The sequence below is a fragment of the Balaenoptera musculus genome, chromosome 1 (assembly GCF_009873245.2).
Source record: "Balaenoptera musculus isolate JJ_BM4_2016_0621 chromosome 1, mBalMus1.pri.v3, whole genome shotgun sequence".
In the NCBI taxonomy this organism is placed as follows: domain Eukaryota; kingdom Metazoa; phylum Chordata; class Mammalia; order Artiodactyla; family Balaenopteridae; genus Balaenoptera; species Balaenoptera musculus.
Window position 1 is genome coordinate 86743187 of NC_045785.1, and position 20090 is coordinate 86763276.

Here is a 20090-nt window from a genome sequence, read left to right on the forward strand (position 1 = left end):
TCAGAAAGAATAACTGTTTGCTGGTCCCTTCACTGATATGTCTTCTCTTCATATTCCTAATTTTAGAGAATTGACATCATGAGTCCCTTTGTTCTGTTACCAATCAGTCTGCTGCAAGGTTATGAAACAATAAATGTGTTACTTAATTTCTCTGGACTTTAGCTTCCTCTGTCACAAAATGAGGAGTAAAGTCAAATTGTCTCTAAAATTCCTTTTGACTCACACATTCTCTAATATATTTCTAAGTCCTTTTAAAATTATGTCTTTTACCAGAAAATGATCCTTGAGCAAATACCTAGTGAATATTAAACTTGCTTACTTCTTTTCCAAATTCCCGTGCAAGATAAAATATCTGCACCACCCTCGTGCCAGTGACACAAAGCTGCTGTTTTCACTGGTCGTTGTTGAATGTAGATTCACTATCTTGATCTCTTCCGCCTAGTTCTGTTAAGCATACATGCTCAGAAGTAGCTGGAATCACGTCTCATATTTGTGATTCTTTCAGAAATGAAAAATATTCACACCCTAAAAGAGCTCCTTTTTCTTCTTGACAGAACTGCTAGGTCTCTAAATTCAAGAGTGTGCCTGCCAAGAAATAGGAGATTTTGAAAATATTTTAAGTCAGATAATATTTTCTCACAAATATGGGAAATAAAACCCTTGGTTTATAATACGTTGTCTAGAATGGTAAAGGAAAAATAGAACCAAATGAAAAAGTGGCCTTTAAGAAAATCAAAACAACACCAAAGCAGCCTTTAAGAAGCACTGGATTCATCTTTCTACTTTGTCATAGATTTCTTTAATCAGATGAATGTAACAAGTTGATTAGGCTTTACAAGCTTTAGGAAAAGTCAGAACCACTTATACTGAAAAACAGGACTCAGGATGTAAATTATTCACAGTTCATTAGACTAAGACAAGCATTTCTCAAACATTTCTCTATGCTTGAGAAAAGCGACATATTGAACTCTATTTTACTGTGAGGCTCAAAATGGCAATTAACAGTCTTAAGCTGCATATAAAACCCAATATGAACCACATTGACAAGAAAATTGTGTGGGAATCAAATTATGTTATCTTTGGTTTGAAGAACTAAGAAATAATTGCCAATAAGTATTCATGTATAGGACCAATTTTTTTGAAACAAGTTATTTTAATTACTACTAGTGTCGGGAGTACGTGAGGGTGATTTTATTAGATTTAATGTGTTTAGTGGAGCTGCCTGACTGTAGCTGCTATTCTTGACAAGACCTTAGAATTTATTTCATACTTGCCTTGTTCATTGCAGACCTACACTGAAATAAAACTATAAGTTAATCTCTCATTTTTGCAGTATTCTTAAAAACTTCTGCTAAAAAAATTAAGCTGAATGATGAATTGTATAGTATTATTTTTAAAAGCTGCAGAACTTATACTGATATCAGAAAGAAACAGATAAATGGATTTAAAAGCTCCTCCCTGTATCTGTATTAGATAATGCCTGTTTGTGTTAGGTCACTTGATGAAGAGTTTCCCTGTTGTTCTGTCCATATTCTCTGCTTTGATTATTTGAAACTTATGATCCTTTAATCACACTTCTCCCCCTTAAAGGCCCTACCCCCTACTTCCCAAACAAATGTTTAAAAAAATGTTTCTAAGAAAAATGAAATAAAAACAAAGTGTACATCAAGCTACTGAAAGCAAGCAAAGCAAACTGGAAACTCTCTTTCACCATATGCTGTGAGGAAGAAGTTCTCTGAAAAATCTCCCGGGAAGACACCATCATTCTTTGTGGTGGGCAGACTGGAAATTCAGTATATCTGAGGTTGACATATGTGGACTTCCTTTCACCCCATCTAAAAGTTAACTGCTTTCTCACTCAGGGCTATTTTCTCTTTTCAGTCCTTGTAAATTTTCTTCACTCTGAACACCTAAAGGCTTGGCAAACATATATCTAGATTAACATATTTATTTGCAGCTGTGAATAGAAAAAAAATCAGAGGAGAATATATCTGAATGTTTATATTAATATCACGTGATATAAATTAACACTTTGCAAGGCTTCCATTGACTATTAATTGGCAGTTATTCTACAATGAAAGAGCTTTCGGATGGCCTGGCGAAAAAGAATCTGAAATAGAAGTGAACTTCAGTTATAAAAATAAATCTCTAGAAAGAAGAGGAAAGAAAGAAGAGGAATGTTCCAATCTTACCTTCATCATAATCTTATTAGCATTTCTAGTGAGTAGTTCAAGTATCAGTCTATAGTCTTCTGACTCTGTCTCATAAATATGTCAAGAGCAAAGTATAGTTATTTTAATAGTCTGTGTTGGTGAACCATCATGGATTTAATTAAGAGACAACTAGTGTATGAAATATGACACAAAAGCACAAGACTTAATGGAGAAATGTTTTACTGCAGATTTAAATCAGGGCCACAGACTTAATGATGATCCAGGCTCAGAAATCCTACTTAAATTTAATTAATGCAGACTAGTGCAGACCTGTTCATATAGGAGAAAAAAACACAGACATAAAAAACCATTAGTGATTTAAGATTCTCAGAGTACACTGCCTTATTTATAAGGTTATGTGAGCATGGGTTATTAATAGCTTATTCTTTTGGATTTTATTATATGAGATATTTAGAATGTAAGCTGTATAAAAGTCTTTTAAAATATTATTTTGAGTCTCTTCATGTTCTATAACAAAACGTCACCTCCTTTGCTTCTTAGCAAAAACAGCAAAAGCACAGAATGCAACGTTAGCCATTTTGATCAGATAATGACTGATCAAATGTGATCTAATTCTATGTTTGCTCAAAAGGAGCATAGGTATTATTTCTCTAGCTTAGCCTCATAGGGACATGAACGGAGGATGGACAAAATAGTACATGATCTTCATATTTTATTAAGTATTCCCTGTTTTATTCATTAGAACTACTGAGCTGGAAAATCTGGATCTGTTCTATCTATAACTTTACTATTGATATTATCAAAGAGAGAAACCATCACCAAGAACTTTATAAATATATTGAAAAATATAATCCTTATCACTTTTAAGAATTTGAACTTACCACTTTTAAGAATTTATGAGGTAAAGACATAACATTTACTTCTTCTTAACAGACTTACACTAAGCCATACTCAGGATCATTTGTCTCAGTTAAGTCAGGTTCATATCTTCTGTTCTGTTTTTACTTTTTAACTCTTCTCAAACTTGCCTTGTTGTTAAGGATATCTTAAGAACAACTTTAAGGGACTCAATGAAAATGATTATAAATTTCATCTAGAGTCTTCATAGTCTGCAGCATCCGGTTTTGGAAATTAGTGCATGTTCACGTTGTCTCAATATTTTCTTAATGTGTCTTTTGTCAATGACCATTTTTTGAGGGGTCTGTACAATTCTCAGTGAATCAATTATTTCTTTCTTAATTCAGAACACTGACGATTAAGAGTATTCATTTATTTCATGCCCTTGTTTATTCATTAGTGATATATATTTTACCTTTTGCTAAGTTCATCATTTCCCTTGCTATATCTGGGAAAAAAAAGTCTCATTCACTTTAATTAATTTTTATACAATTAATCCATTCTGCTTTATGTCTTTGCTGATTTTATATGTGCACTGTAGTTGAGACAACCTATGCTTAGTTGAGTGTCTTCATTTACTTCCAGTATAGATTTTTCTTTTCTGGCACACTATTTTTTGTGGAAAAAGAATGGGTCATTCCTTCTTTTGTTTTCATTTTTAAAAATCTATTCCTGTTGGCATATGCTTCTAGAATGGGTTTTACAATTTTCACATAGGGACATTCTGTTTTATTTTTAAAAATGAAAAGATGGTCTAATGGGACTTCATAAATAATATCTACATTCAAACCTTTAGCATTCATTTGCTTGTTCTTGAGCTGTTCTAAGATTCAAATGTCACTAGATATGTCAAGTTTTTGCTGTTGAGTTGAGCAGCTTTTTGAGATTTTGATTAGAATAACCTTTAAGAGGTTTGTTGTTTTAAAAGGCAGTTAAACAAAATAATCATAATTTTTATTAACCTTTTATTACTTAAAAAAATAGTCATTGCAGTGGGACTTTAATAACTTGCAAGATTTTAGTAGCACTCACCTTCCTGGCATGAAACTACCAGAAATTAAGTATTCTGCATCATCAATATCTAATCAAAGCTATAAAGTGACACAAGTGAGTTTGGATGAATATTTTTAAGTGATCTAAACATTTATAAGGCAACTATCAAATGGTTGCAATTCAGATTTTTTTTAAAAAGTATGAAAGGAGTTTTATTATATGTTTTAAAATGCATTGATCAAAAGTACAGTAAGTCTACTTTAATATAACCCTGTTGTAGAAAACAGTCAAGCCGTGGGTTTCTAATATGTTTGTATGAGATCTATTTTTCATCTGTCACCTGCATAAATTATGTAAAATTTCACTGTATTGTTATTTCATTTATTCATTTTTCTTTCTGCATGTATCATTAAAACTAATTAGAAGTCATTTAAAATGACTGAATTTCATTCCATATGAAAATGTTTGATTAAATCTATGTCAGTACAACTTTTTTTTATAGTATACAAATAATGCTTAATAGGTTGAGTTTACATATGAATACCAAGGATTATAAGACTCTCTTCCTTACATGGAGAAGAATTCTGTTTCCCACAACATAGTAGATTAAAACCTGCATACTACAAAACACTCATGCTAGATAAAATATAAGACATCCTTCTAAATAAATATATGACATTATAAGAAATTATGAAATCATTTGTGGCCAGCAACAAACTGGGAGAATAAATTCCTAGAGCTAAGCCAGCACTGAAGCCACTGAATAGCCACTGGTTCTGCAGTCCCTGACAGTCATAGTCTTGAGATTCAGTGTTGATTCTCAAACCAGCAGTACTGGCATCTCCTGAGTGCTTATTGGAGGTGCAGAATCTTGGGCTTCACCTGCTTATTGAGAATCTATCTTGTAAGATACTCAAGTGATTTATGTACCTACTAAATTTGAGAACTTAGGTTTGAGAAGTCTAAATTGGTTTTAATTCTGTAAGTAATTAATTAGATGGCAAAAAAAAAAACCCATTGGGCTTTCCCAGAGTTGGGGGTCATATCAGAGACCTCTCCTACCAATAAAGGCAGGACTCAGAAAAGGATAAACTGGAGTCATGGAAGAGCATTTCTCCTCAGAGGTAGACATCAAAAGAGCTTATTGCTCTCAGCTCTGGTTTAGAGTGGAAAAGGGAAAAAAGCATCTCCATGAGAAATGATAGCCTTCAGTAGGCCCATATATGGTTTAAAAGCTTGAGTCCTTTCCAATTTTGCAACTTAAATTAGAATAATCACAGTTGAGAATTTTTATTAAAGACAACAAAGGTTGGTAGTGCTTCAAGTTATCTGGAAAAAGTAAACAGAAATAATTTGTTTAAAGTAAACAAAGAGTTAATTAAAACTATAAATACATTGCAAGAGACTATCAAAATGACCAAGTAAACATGAGGGGAAAAACATTAAATGCAACTTCTAATAATAGAAAATGTCATCATTAAAAACTCAAAGGAAGGATTAAAGAACAGATTGGACACTGTGAAAGTAAATTAGTGAACTAAAAGATAGATATCAAGAAGTTACACAAAGTTGTCAGCAGAGATACATCAGATGGGTAAGGTGAAGCCACGCATAAGAGACATGAAGGAAAGGAAGAGGCGTTAGATTTCCAGAAGGAGGTAATAGAGCTAATGGGGGAGTGACGTAACCAGAAAAATATGGAGTTGATGAAGCATAGCAATTCTTTTTTTTTTTTAATTTATTTTATTTATTTATTTATGGCTGCATTGGGTCTTCATTGCTGCACGCGGGCTTTCTCTAGTTGCGGTGAGCAGGGGCTACTTTTCATTGTGGTGTGCAGGGTTCTCATTGCGGTGGCTTCTCTTGTTGCAGAGCACAGACTCTAGGTGCCTGGGCTTCAGGAGTTGTGGCACGTGGGCCCAGTAGTTGTAGCTCACCGACTCTGGAGCACAGGCTCAGTAGCTGTGGCTCGCAGGCTTAGTTGCTCTGTGGCATGTGGGATCCTCCTGGACCAGGGCTCATACCCGTGTCCCCTGCATTGGCAGGCAGATTCTTAACCACTGTGCCACCAGGGAAGTCCAAGCATAGCAATTTTTAAATTTAGGAAGCAAAGAAATGCTAGACATCAACAATAAAAGGAATATACATTAGAGTCAAAATATAGATTAACAAAGAGAATATAAGCAGAGAAAAAACAAATTACATAAAAAGGAATAATAATAATAATATAAATAGTTTGTAGAAATAAAAGTAGGAAACAGCAGAATATCTTCAAAGTACTAAGAGAATAAAACATTCAACTTACATTGGTATAATCACAGTGAAATAAAGACATTTTCAGTTAATTTTCTCATCTTAACCAAAACCTTGCCACTAAAGAACTTACAATGTCCTTCAATAAGAAGAAAAATGATCTCAGAAAGGTCAGAGTTACAGAAAGACAAGTAGACTAAATAAACAATAGACATGTGGGTATATATAAATAAAAATTGAGTATACAAATAGTAAAAAACAAAATCTAATTGGGGGGGTTAAACACACACACACAAACACAGATACACACACACACAAATATAGGCAAAAGGCAGAAATAAACAATAATAAAAGGAAAAGGGTGCATAGTAGAGTTGCAACTGAAAATACTGAGACTGTTGTATTTAACAAATAACTTTATGAAACAAAATAAAAGAATTTCTAGAAAGATACAATTTGCTGAAACTGACTCAAGGGGTAATTTAAAAATCTGTTTACTCATGTAACCATGAAAAAGAGTGCTGAATTGGACATTTGAATTTAAAAATAAATAGCAGGTCCCAGAGAATTTACATACGAGTTTTGCCAAGCATTAAAAGAATATATATTTTCAATTATATATAAATCATTTTTATAGAAAATAGGAAGGCAGTACCTTCTAACTCATTCTGTAAGGTTAGCATACATTTCTATATTTTTGGTGGAACTATACATTAAAGGAATACAAATAATGTAATGTTATACTTTGTTCATGGAAACATTTTGCAATCTAGAACCCAGCAACTTCCACTTGCTAGTTACATTGCATGAGAAACTTTTACAAATGTTTGTCAGGAAACATATCTGAAATAGCATGGTATGTTTATAACAACAAAAAAAAAACAAAGAAAAAATGTGTAGCACACATGGTATATTTTACCACAGAGAAAATGAATGAGCCTCAGCCTCAAACCCCTTGAGTCTGGGGTTTTCATAGTATTCCCAAAGTAGCACTTGACATTTTCCTCAGACAAAAATAAATTTAGAACTCCTGCACCAGGTATCAACCTGATGTATTCCATCTTTTTTACAGAGACCTTAAAAGCTACCTCATGACATGTTAGAAGCTAGAGTTTGGTGTCATACCAATCCCCTATTTGGAATCCTGGCTCTACCACTTGCTGGCTATGTAATCTTGGTCAACTTTTAAAACTTTTCTTGCCTCAGTATTTTTCTCTCCAAGGTGAAAAAATAACAGCACCTGCTTTACTGATCAATGGCCATCAATAGATTATAGGAACTACTTTAATTATAGTGATAGTTTCAACATATGCAGCTTTCTAGATTTCAAGGAGTATGCATACATATTCTTATTTCAGCTGCACAAGAAGCATCAATATGCTTATATTTTCCTGTTTATGGCTTCTGTTTGGACCATCATTTTGCTTATCAGTTATTTCAAGGATTATATTTGCCTAATATCATTATGATCATTTGTACCATGTATTGGATGATTACTATGTGCCAGGTACTGAGATAAGCACTTTACTTTTTTAATGTCATCTACTTTCTTTATCCCCTTTAATTCTCACCATAACTCAGGGCCAGTCCTGACAACAGAGGAGCAGTTGTACTTGGTAAAGCACTTTCAAAGATGATGAAATCAGGAAATTATGTTGAATCTTCCACCAGAAGTGGGAGAGCCATCTTTTTGGACTATCATAAGATCCTAAGGAATTAATAATTCTGTCCAGCAAAGAGGACATAAGAAGCATTTTATAATTTTTTAAAATGAACAAATAATAAACATAATAAATAATTTAACTTCCTGGTAATCAAGTTAAAACATTGAATAAAATTATTTGTCACCTTCAGAGTGACCAAATTTTTTAAAGTAATAAAATCTAATGTTAATAAGGGTACTTAGATATTTTCAAACACTACTTAGGGCATATAAATTGTAAAACATTTTAGATGGAAATCTTGCAAAAAAACTTGAGTATATTTATATTTTGAGCTAGCAAGTTTATTTCTAGAAATGTATGCTAAGGGAACAGTAAAAAAAAGTGTGCAAAGATCTAAATATGAGAATTTTATCTAACATTGTTTATAATATGAAACCATTGAAAATAGCCTAAAAGTCCAAAAATATGCAAATGGTTAGACATATAATATATACATTCATTTCAACACTATGTGTCTATTTAAAGTTCAGTTTTAATGAAAATTAATAGTACAAAAATTATTAATGATTTAAGTTCAAAAAGAGGTTACAAAATGAAATATACATTATAATACTTTTTGTAAATATGTATAATTATAAAATTGAAAGGAAGTATACAACTATGTCATCTATTGCAGAATAACAAGAAAAATTGACTTACCTATTACTTTTCTAAAATGTTCAGTTTTCAAAATTAAGCATATACGATCTTTGGGATAAGAATTAAAATCACAAAAGCTAGAAAAAAGATTGGATAGAGGTAAGCCAAGTTATTTTAAGGAAGGCCAAAGCCCTCTCAAATGAATTGTTACAACAGTCAATGAAAATAGTTATACATTGAAATAAGTCAGGAGACCATTCATAGGGCAAAGATCCAAACTACTGTATCCCTCTTCAGCATTTCATTGGGAAACAAAAAAGGACACTGTTTAGAATCAGCATGCAAATTCAGAACACAAACAAACGGGGTGCTTGAGTTATAGAAATTATGGCCACTCCCATGTAAGATAATATTTTCAAATTACAGTAAATTATTTGTTCCAAACCACAACACAGTTTAGCTTTGCAAAACTACGTTAGATCCTCACCGTGAATCAAGCATTCTGCTCACTACTGAAAACCCAGTGAGGTCCCTGCTTTCAAGAAGCTCCTTGTTATAGTAGGCATGAGTTCAATGTATCTAAAAGTGTGGCCCAGTGGCAACTTCATCAGAATCACCTGGGGGTGGTGATTCTTAAAAATGCAACGTCTAACTCCAGAGATTTGCTGTTTGAGACAGGAACCTACATTCATAAGAATTTCTCTAGAAGCTTCATATGCATACCTACTAACATCTGAAAGCTGCTAGCTTGGAAGAAAAACTGGGAGCTTTTCAAATCAAACAGATCCAAATTTGAATCTTGACTACTTCTTTATACACTGCTTTTTAAAAATAATATAATTTAGATTCTGCCACCAACACCAGACTAAAGCTATACAATGATAATTATTGCTCTATCTTAGCTGTTATATTTCTTGCTTTGATTTTGTTGACTATCCTCTCCTTGGAATTCTCTTTTCTTTTGACCTCTGAGACCAAATACTGTTCATGGTTCTTCTCTTGTCTCTCTGATCATACGTTCTTGGTCTTTGTTATTTATTAACTAACTTACTGTGGGTAAATTAATTAACTCACGAATCTCAGTATCTTCATTTATCAAACAAACAAAACGACACCACCAACAAAAAAATTGTCTCACAGAGTTGTTGAAGATGAAATTAGATAATGTATGACAAAAGCTGGGACTCAATAAATATTAACACTTGTAATTAAAGGAGCCATAACAGAGATAACACAAGACACTATTGGAACCCTTGGGGGAACTGGGAGTAAAATGATAAGAAGGTCAGATCCAAGGTCTCCTGAATGATGTCACCCTTTGGTTGAGTCTTGATGAATAAGTAAAAGTCAGGCAAAAGAAAGATTTCTATAAAACAATTTGGATTAATATTTTAACTAAATTGACCAACAAATTTTATCAAATAATTGGTTGATTTGTAGAAACAATTAGTTGACCCAGTTAAATCATTTAACTGATTTATTATTCCATATTTTTTTCTCTTGATTTAAATTTGTTTTCTTTTGATTTAAATTTTCAGCTTTAGATTCATAGACTCACTTTCCTGTGAAAAGAAAATGATATGAACTGTAATATTACATTTAACCGAATATAAAAATAGCTGTTTTAAACAACTGAATACATTAAATTGGTGTAGATGGAAAATAGTGGAAATTGCTTTACAAAGAACATTTTATCTCAAACCACTATCAGCTACTGGGAGCATTCTTGCACTGCATTGTAAATAACAATCATACAAAGAATTGCAATAAAATGTTTATATGGTGTTTTATACTCCTTTCTACATATAGTAGAACAAAATATTTCTATTACCTTTGAAAATTCTGGAGAAATAGTTTCTTCGCTTGATTTTCATGTACAGCTGTACGTAGTGATCTCCTGATGACCTATTATCTTCTATCCATGGTTTAGTCTTACCACTTGGCAACTGCAGGCTAAGGGTCACTTTCCTGTTACTATTTGGGACTATTTAGGATACTTGAGATGTGTTTAGAAGCACAAAGTACTTCAAATGAAGTTTAGCTTGTGTTGGTTATACAACAAATCTGGACAATTGTGGAAATCCTACTGTTAAAATCATAGCCTAACATGAATTTTGTATCATGCATTAATTTTTAAAATTTATTTTATTGAAGTATAGTTAATTTACAATGTTGTGTTAATTTCTACTGTACAGCAAAGTGATTCAGTTATACATATATATATATACATTCTTTTTCATATTCTTTTCCATTATGGTTTATCACAGGATATTGAATATAGTTCCTTGTGCTATGCAGTAGGACCTTGTTGTTTATCCATTCTATATAAAATAGTTTGCATCTGCTAATCCCAAACTCCCAATCCACCCTTCCCCCATGCCCCTCCCCCCTGGCAACCTGTTCGCTCAACTGAGATGTATCAAAATAACTCACTTCAGGTAAGGGGTGATCTAGCAGCTTAATTACTTTAACTTTATGCTTTAATATACATGGAAGACAAACTGAAAGATAAAGCTTTATGTCATTTTAATTTTCCAAATGATCCATAATAAACACCTGTATGCACTATTTCTAAGAAAAATCACCAAATGGAACCAATAATCCCTCTAATCCTACTATGTAATATACATTTTTTTCTTCTAATTGGAAGAAAAGATACTAAAATTACAATCCCTATTCTTGGTTGCCTTTCCTTAATACAAGCAGAATGAACATAGGCCCCTATCAAAATCCTGCCCAGGTATAAAAGGATTCTTATTTAAAACTTCTTGGTTTTGTTGTTCAATCCAAATAGAACATAGTAATGAATTATGGTTTATGGATATTAAGACTAAGAATTTTTGTGAATAGATTTTGTCATCCAGTCGTTCCAGGAGAATTTGTTGAAAAATAGTAAAATCAAGAATTCTCAAAAAAAAAAAAAAAAAAAAAGAATTCTCCCCTGTTTGCTGAAGCAATTGTATGGAGATTTATGCAAGAACTTTGGCAATAGGTGTCAGTCAGTCATTCTGATATCAGGCTCTTGCCAATTTAGGGGTATGAACCCCTTGAAAGTAGAAGGGTCCTATCTATGGATAGAGAGCTGAAAGAGCTTAAGTCATAGCTAAATATAGTTTGAATGTTGTATTTATTCAAACAAATTTATATTGTATGTATAAAAAGGATGTGAGGGGCTTCCCTGGTGGCACAGTTGTTAAGAATCCACCTGCCAATGCAGGGGACACGGGTTCAAGCCCTGGTCTGGGAAGATCCCACATGCCGCGGAGAAACTAAGCCTGTGCACAACAACTACTGAGCCTCCACTCTAGAGCCTGCGAGCCACAACTACTGAAGCCTGCGTGCCTAGAGCTGGTGCTCCGCAACAAGAGAAGCCACCGCAATGAGAAGCCCGCGCACCGCAGCAAAGAGTAGCCGCCACTTGCCGCAACTAGAGAAAGCCTGTGCGCAGCAACGAAGACCCAACGCAGCCAAAAATAAATAAATAAAATAATTTTTTTAAAAAAAGGATGTGAACCTTTTGCACAAATTATTTCTTCATGAGAAGAGAATGAGGGTATTTAAACTTTTGAAAATCAGAGGAAGTTATTAGAGGTATTAGGGGAAGAGTCAATAAATCATTCTAAAATAGATATGGAAGAGTAAGAATCTACAAATACTCTGGTTAACTTTCAAAAAGGCCTGGACATTCATTCTATTAGATGTTAGGACATGTCAGAAATATATAGGAATATGAACAGAATGATTCTAGGACAGGTAGTAACAATTAGACCATATCAAGTGACACACCGTTACTTCTGCCACATTCTATTCTTTAGAAGTCCAGCCCACACTCAAGATGAGGAGAATTGAGAAACACCTCTTGAAAGGAGGAGTACATAATAATTTGTGGAGATATTTTTTAAATTGCTAAAAAGGAAACACGAAGAAAGCGGACATAGAAAATGAACAGGGAATTTACATGAGTGAGAGGTATGTGAAAAGGTAGCCAAACTTACTAGTCATTTGAGAAATACAAATTAAAACAAAGAAATATCACTTTACATACATCAAAATGGCAAGAAATAGTAACTCAGATAATACCAAGTGCTGACAAAGAAGCTGGGCAAAAAAAAAAAAAACTCTCGTAAACAGCTAATGTGATTGTAAACTATTTCAGGTATTCTGGAAAGCAAAATGTCAGTATTTAGTAACATTCCTGGAAGACCATATGTGCTCTTTATCCCAGAGGTCCCATTTCTGATTACAAGTTTCAAGGAAATTCTCACCAGGTATGGAAGTGGACATGTATGAGAATGTTTAACCCAGTGTTGCTTGTGCTGGTGGAGAATGGGAAGTAAAATAGTTTTCAATGTTCTATACACTGGGCAACAGTAAGAAAAAACAGATTATATGTACATACAGCAGAATGCATAATCCTCAGAAAAGAAAAAGTCTCTGTTTTAAAATGCTGGAGATTCTAAAACATTATACCATTTGCTAGAAAGTCATGTAAACATAAAATATATCATATTTTAAAAGGATACCTGCATGTTTCAGGATATACATCAAACACATTAAACTTGGGACCTATAATTGATAAGAATGGCAATATACATCATGGAAAATGAGAAAAAACAAAAGAGGACTTGCATGTACTGATGCTAAAAATATGGAAAAAACCGAGGAGCATGATTGACTAGGCCCTGGCCATCTGAGAACCAATGAAGCATATGAGCATATGCATACACACATGCATACACACATATTCACATACACAAACACAAAACAATTTTAGTAGCCACTAATAAGATGGCATAATGAATTAAAGAACATCCCCATGATGAATATTATCCATCCATTAGAATAATTTTTATGAATAATTCCTCATGATTTTTATGATGGTAAGTGAAAAATTTTAGAAATGAAATAGGCTTAGAGGGAAAATGCAAACAAAATATGTACATGCATAAATACTGAAATTCATAAAAATCTTAGTAGAAATTACTAAGGTGCCTAATTTTTGTTAAATTATCATCTTTAATCTTATTTGATTTTCTTTTTTTTTAATTAGTTACCTTTCTTATACATATTAGTGTATGTAAGTCAATCCCAATCCCCAATTCATCACAACCTTCACTCCAACCCCCTTTTCCCCCTTGGTGTCCATACATTTGTTCTCTACATCTGTGTCTCTATTTCTACCTTGCAAACTGGTTCATCTGTACCATTTTTCTAGATTCCACATATATGTGCTAATATATGATATTTGTTTTTCTCATTCTGACTTACTTCACTCTGTATGACAGTCTCTAGGTCCATCCACGTCTCTACAAATGACCCAATTTCGATCCTTTTTATGGCTGAGTAATATTCCATTGTATATATGTACAACATCTTCTTTATCCATTCATCTGTTCATGGGCATTTAGGTTGCTTCCATGACCTGGCTATTGTAAATAGTGCTGCAATGAACATTGGGGTGCATGTATCTTTTTAAAGTATGGTTTTCCCTGGGTATATGCCCAGTAGTGGGATTGCTGAGTCATATGGTAATCCTATTTTTATTTTTTTAAGGACCCTCCATACTGTTCTCCATAGTGGCTGTGTCAATTTACATTCCCACCAACAGTGCAAGAGGGTTCCCTTTTCTCCACATCCTCTCCAGCATTTGCTCTTTGTAGATTTTCTGATGATACCCATTCTAACAGGTATGAGGTGATACCTCATTGTAGTTTTGATTTGCATTTCTCTAATAATTAGTGGTGTTGAGCAGCTTTTCATGTGCCTATTGGCCATCTGTATGTCTTCTTTAGAGAAATGTCTATTTAGGTCTTCTGCCCATTTTTTAATTGGGTTGTTTGTTTTTTTTTTAATACTGAGCTGCATGAGCTGTTTATATATTTTGGAGATTAATCCTTTGTCCATTGATTCATTTGCAAATATCTTCTCCCATTCTGAGGGTTGTCTTTTCATCTTGTTTATAGTTTTCCTTTGCTGTGCAAAAGCTTTTAAGTTTCATTAGATACCATTTGTTTATTTTTGTTTTTATTTCCATTACTCTAGGAGGTGGGTAAAAAAAAGATCTTGCTGTGATTTATGTCAAAAAGTGTTCTTCCTATGTTTTCCTCTAAGAGTTTTATAGTGTCCAGTCTTACATTTAGATCTTTAATCCATTTTGAGTTTATTTTTGTGTATGGTGTTAGGGAGTGTTCTAATTTCATTCTTTTACATGTAGCTGTCCAGTTTTCCCAGCACCACGTACTGAAGAGAGTGTCTTTTCTCCATTGTATATCCTTGCCTCCTTTGTCAAAGATTAGTTGACCATAGGTGCGTGGGTTTATCTCTGGGCTTTCTATCCTGTCCCATTGATCTGTATTTCTGTTTTTGTGCAGTACCATATTGTCTTGATTACGGTAGCTTTGTAGTATAATCTGAAGTCAGGGAGTCTGATTCCTCCAGCTGTGTTTTTTTCCCTCAAGATTGCTTTGGCTATTTGGGGTCTTTCATGTCTCCATACAAATTTTAAGATTTTTTTGTTCTAGTTCTATAAAAAACGCCATTGGTAATTTGATAGGGATTGCATTGAATCTGTAGATTGCTTTGGGTAGTATAGTCATTTTCACAATATTGATTCTTCCAATCCAAGAACATGGTATATCTCTCCATCCGTATGTGTCATCTTTAATTTTTGTCATCAGTGTCTTATAGTTTTCTGAGTATAGGTCTTTTACCTCCTTAGGTAGGTTTATTCCTAGGTATTTTATTCTTTTTTGTTGTAATGGTGAATGGGATTGTTTCCTCAATTTCTCTTTCTGATCTTTCATTGTATATCTCTCTATTTGTTTGTGTCATCTTTAATTTCTTTCATCAGTGTCTTATAATTTTCTGCATACAGGTCTTTTGTCTCCCTAGGTAGGTTTATTCCTAGGTATTTTATTCTTTTTTTTGCAGTGGTAAATGGGAGTGTTTCCTTAATTTCTCTTTGAGATTTTGCATCATTAGTGTATAGGAATGCAAGTGATTTCTGTGCATTAATATTGTATCCTGCAACTTTACCAAATTCATTGATTAGCTCTAGTAATTTTCTGGTGACATCTTTAGGATTATCTATGTATAGTATCATGTCATCTGCAAACAGTGACAGTTTTACTTCTTCTTTTTTAATTTAGTATTCTTTTTATTTCTTTTTCTTTTCTGATTGCCATGGCTAGGACTTCCAAAACTATGTTGAATAATAGTGGCAAGAGTGGACATCCTTGTCTTGTTCCTGATCTTAGAGGAAATGCTTTCAGTTTTTCACCATCGAATATGATGTTTGCTGTGGGTTTGTCATTTATGGGCTTTATTATGTTGAGGTAGGTTCCCACACTGCCCACTTTCTGGAGAGTTTTTATCGTAAATGGGTGTTAAATTTTGTCAAAAGCTTTTTCTGAATCTATTGAGATGATCATATGGTTTTTATTCTTCAGTTTGTTAATATGGTATATCACATTGATTGATTTGTGTATAATGAAGAATCCTTGCAACCCAGGGATAAATCTACACTTGATCATGGTGTATGATCCTTTTAATATGTTGTTGGATTCTGTTTGCTAGTATTTTGTTGAGGATTTTTGCATCTATATTCATCACTGATATTGGTCTGTAATTTTCTTTTTTTGTAGTATCTTTGTCTGGTTTCGGTGTCAGCGTCATGGTGGCCTCATAGAATGAGTTTGGGAGTGTTCCTTCCTCTGCAATTCTTTGGAAGAGTTTGAGAAAAATGGGTGTTAACTCGTCTCTAAATGTTTGATAGAATTCACCTGTGAAGCCCTCTGGTCCTGGACCTTTGTTTGCTGGAAGATTTTTAATCACAGTTTCAATTTCATTACTTGTGATTGGTCTGTTCATATTTTCTACTTCTTCCTGGTTCAGTCTTGGAAGGTTATACCTTTCTAAGAATTTGTCCATTTCTTTCAGGTTGTCCATTTTATTGGCATAGAGTTGCTTTTAGTGGTCTCTTATGCTGCTTTGTATTTCTGTGGTGTGTGTTGTAACTTCTCCTTTTTAATTTCTAATTTTATTGATTTGAGTCCTCTCCCCCTTTTTCTTGATGAGTCTGGTTAAAGGTTTATCAATTTTGTTTACCTTCTCAAAGAACCAGCTTTTAGTTTTATTGATCTTTGCTATTGTTTTCTTTGTTTCTATTTCATTTATTTCTGATCTGATTTTATGATTGCTTTCCTTCTACTAACTTTAGGTTTTGTTTGCTCTTCTTTCTCTAGGTCCTTTTGGGGTAAGGTTAGATTGTTTGTTTGATATTTTTCTTGTTTCTTGAGGTTGGATTGTATTGCTATAAATGGTCCTCTTAGAACTGCTTTTGCTGCATGCCATAGGTTTTGGATAGTCGTGTTTTCATTGTTATTTGTCTCTAGGTATTTTTTGATTTCCTCTTTGATTTCTTCAATGATGTTTTGGTTATTTAGTAATGTATTGTTTAGCCTCCATGTGTTTGTGTTTTTTACATTTTTTTCCCTGTAATTTATTTATAATCTCATAGCATTATGGTCAGAAAAGATGCTTGATATGATTTCAATTTTCTTAAATTTACCGAGGCTTGATTTGTGACCCACAATGTGATCTATCCTGGAGAATGTTCCCTGTGCACTTGAGAAGAAAGGGTAATCTGCTGTTTTTGGATGGAATGTCCTATAAATATCAATTAAATCTATCTGGTGTATTGTGTTGTTTAAAGCTTGTGCTTCCTTATTAATTTTCTGTCTGGATAATCTGTCCATTGCTGTAAGTGAGGTGTTAGTTTTTGATTATAATCTCTTCAAATATTTTCTCGGGTCCTTTCTCTCTCTCTTCTCCTTCTGGGACCCCTATAATGCGAATGTTGGTTTGTTTAATGTTGTCCCAGAGGTCTCTTAGGCTGTCTTCATTTCTCTTCATTCTTTTTTCTTTATTCTGTTCTGTGGTAGTGATTTCCATCATTCTGTCTTCCAGGTCACTTATCCATTCTTCTGCCTCAGTAATTCTGCTATTGATTCCTTCTAGTGTATTCTTAATTTCAGTTATTGTATTGTTCATCTCTGTTTGTTTGTTCTCTAATTCTTCTAGGTCTTTGTTAAACATTTCTTGCATCTTCTTGTTCTTTGCCTCCATTCTTTTTCTGAGGTCCTGGATCATCTTTACTATCAGTATTCTGAATTCTTTTTCTGGAAGGTTGCCTATCTTCACTTCATTTAGTTGTTTTTCTGGGGTTTTATCTTGTTCCTTCATCTGGTACATAGTCCTCTGCGTTTTCATTTTCTTTTTAAATTAATTAATTAATTAATTTATGGCTGTGTTGGGTCTTCGTTTCTGCTAGTGGGCTTTCTCTAGTTGCGGCAAGTGGGGGCCACTCTTCATCGCGGTGCGCAGGCCTCTCATTATCGCGGCCTCTCCTGTTGCAGAGCACAGGCTCCAGATGCGCAGGCTCAGTAATTGTGGCTCACGGGCCCAGTTGCTCCACGGCATGTGGGATCCTCCCAGATCAGGGCTCGAACCTGTGTCCCCTGCATTGGCAGGCAGATTCTCAACCACTGTGCCACCAGGGAAGCCCCCTTTTTCATTTTTGTCTATCTTTCTGTGAATGTGGTTTTTGTTCCACAGGCTGCAGGATTGTAGTTCTTCTTGCTTCTGCTCTCTTATTTGTTTTTTTAATGTTTTTTTGTAATGAGTATAACAAATTCATAATCTTGAAAACATATTCCTTCTAGGTCAAATATCCCTTTTAAAAATTAATTAATCAACTATCAACAAAGGGAAAAAAGACAACCTATGAATGGGAAAACATTGGCAAACTATATCTGACGTCAATTATAATATTCATGAGCAAGTTCATCATATTTTTGTGTGCTAGTCTGACTTTTGTTTCAATCAATAGGCTTAGGAAAAGCTACTGTAATTGTTGAGTGGAGTTCTCCAGCGACTGTTCTAGCCTTTTGCCAAAAGTTAGGGGTTTGCTTTTCTAAATCCCTTTCAATATGTTCCCATCAGGCAAATTTCATCCAATGTTTGCTTGACCCTCACCAAGAGGCATGTGAACTAACTGATATATCTAAAAAAACAGGTTGGTAAGTTTGAGTAACTATGTTAAAATTTTCAGCAAACCTATGGAGGTCCTCAGTTATTTTAGGTAACTCTTTAACTATGGCTCATAGTTCAGCTTGAGTCCAGGGAACGTAAGAAACTTGGTTTTGTTTGGTTCCAGTATAAAGAAATTGTCTGAAGGTGGAGGGAATGAAAGTGTCCAGGCTGGAACTCCTTCCCTACTCTTTTGCTTAAACCCGCTGATTAATTCTACTAGCTTAGTGGAGAAATATTTCTGTACAGTTGTCTTCTGACTCACAGGATCTTCTTTGCATTATCTTCTAGTTCTCTTGTGGCCTGCGTTTTTACTTTGGGGCAGAGTCTGTGCACACAGGTCCTCTTCCTCCTCTATAATTATGTCCTCATCTTCTTTTTTTTTGGCTGCATTGGGTCTTTGTTGCTGCACGCGGGCTTTCTCTAGTTGCGGCGAGCGAGGGCTGCTCTTCGTTGTGGTGCGCAGGCTTCTCATTGAGGTGGCTTCTCTTGTTGCGGAGCATGGGCTCTAGGCACACAGGCTTCAGTAGTTGTGGCTCGAAGGCTCTAGAGCACAGGCTCAGTAGTTGTGGCGCGTGAGCTTAGTTGCTCCGTGGCACATGAGATCTTCCTGGACCAGGGCTCAAACCCGTGTCCCCTGCATTGGCAGGCGGATTCTGAACCACTGTGGCACCAGGGAAGTCCCTGTCCTCATCTTCTGATGAGTCATTATCCTAAGGATCCCACCTCTTGGGGTCCAGGTTCTCCTGTAAAATAATCAGGCACACCTTTGATTGGGGCAGACTACAGCCCGGCATTTTAGTCATCTTACGTGCCATCACTTCAATATGCTCTTCTTTTTGTTGTGTTTTCTTTAACATAATGTCCAATTGGTGGAGCATGCCCTCTGTAATTCTGTAACACCAGAGTCTCTTCAGACTTTTCTGGTTCCCTGCTGAGCCGTAATTCCTTTTCTGTGCTAATCCTTAGCGTGCATAACAAGGGCCATGCTATAGCCTCAGTAGCTTGCTCACTTTCTTTTCTCCACTTTTACTTTCCTACTCCTTCAATTAATATATCTAATAAGCCCTTTGGTGTTTGGGGAGCTTCCTTATACTCATGCGCCAGCCCAAAGCATTCCACAGACCTAGCCAGTTCACCCACATGGAAGTGGCTAGCCAGACTGGTGTTTCTCCCACCAAAAACGGGCTTTCCCCCAGCACAACCCCTCTATCCATTCCTGTGTTTTCAGTCTCCTGGCTGGCTTGCCAATTGTCCCAGGTTGGAGGGAATAAAAAATGCCCACTGAAATGGCAAGGTATCTTGAGACTGAAAAATGAGGCAGGTAGCTCCATATAGCTAATGGATCAGTTTACTATAGGGTAACTTACATACAGGGTAG

At 34.7% G+C, this 20090-nt stretch overlaps 1 long non-coding RNA gene across 1 annotated transcript; it reads right to left on the reverse strand.

Moving 5' to 3' along the window:
• Window positions 1-6141: 6141 nt before the first annotated feature.
• Window positions 6142-10539, reverse strand: LOC118881470. Its single transcript, XR_005016543.1, has 3 exons — window positions 10452-10539; window positions 8681-8757; window positions 6142-6182 (listed from the first exon to the last, which is right to left on the reverse strand). It is a non-coding gene; the product is annotated as an uncharacterized LOC118881470 (long non-coding RNA).
• Between the last annotated feature and the right edge of the window lie 9551 nt (window positions 10540-20090).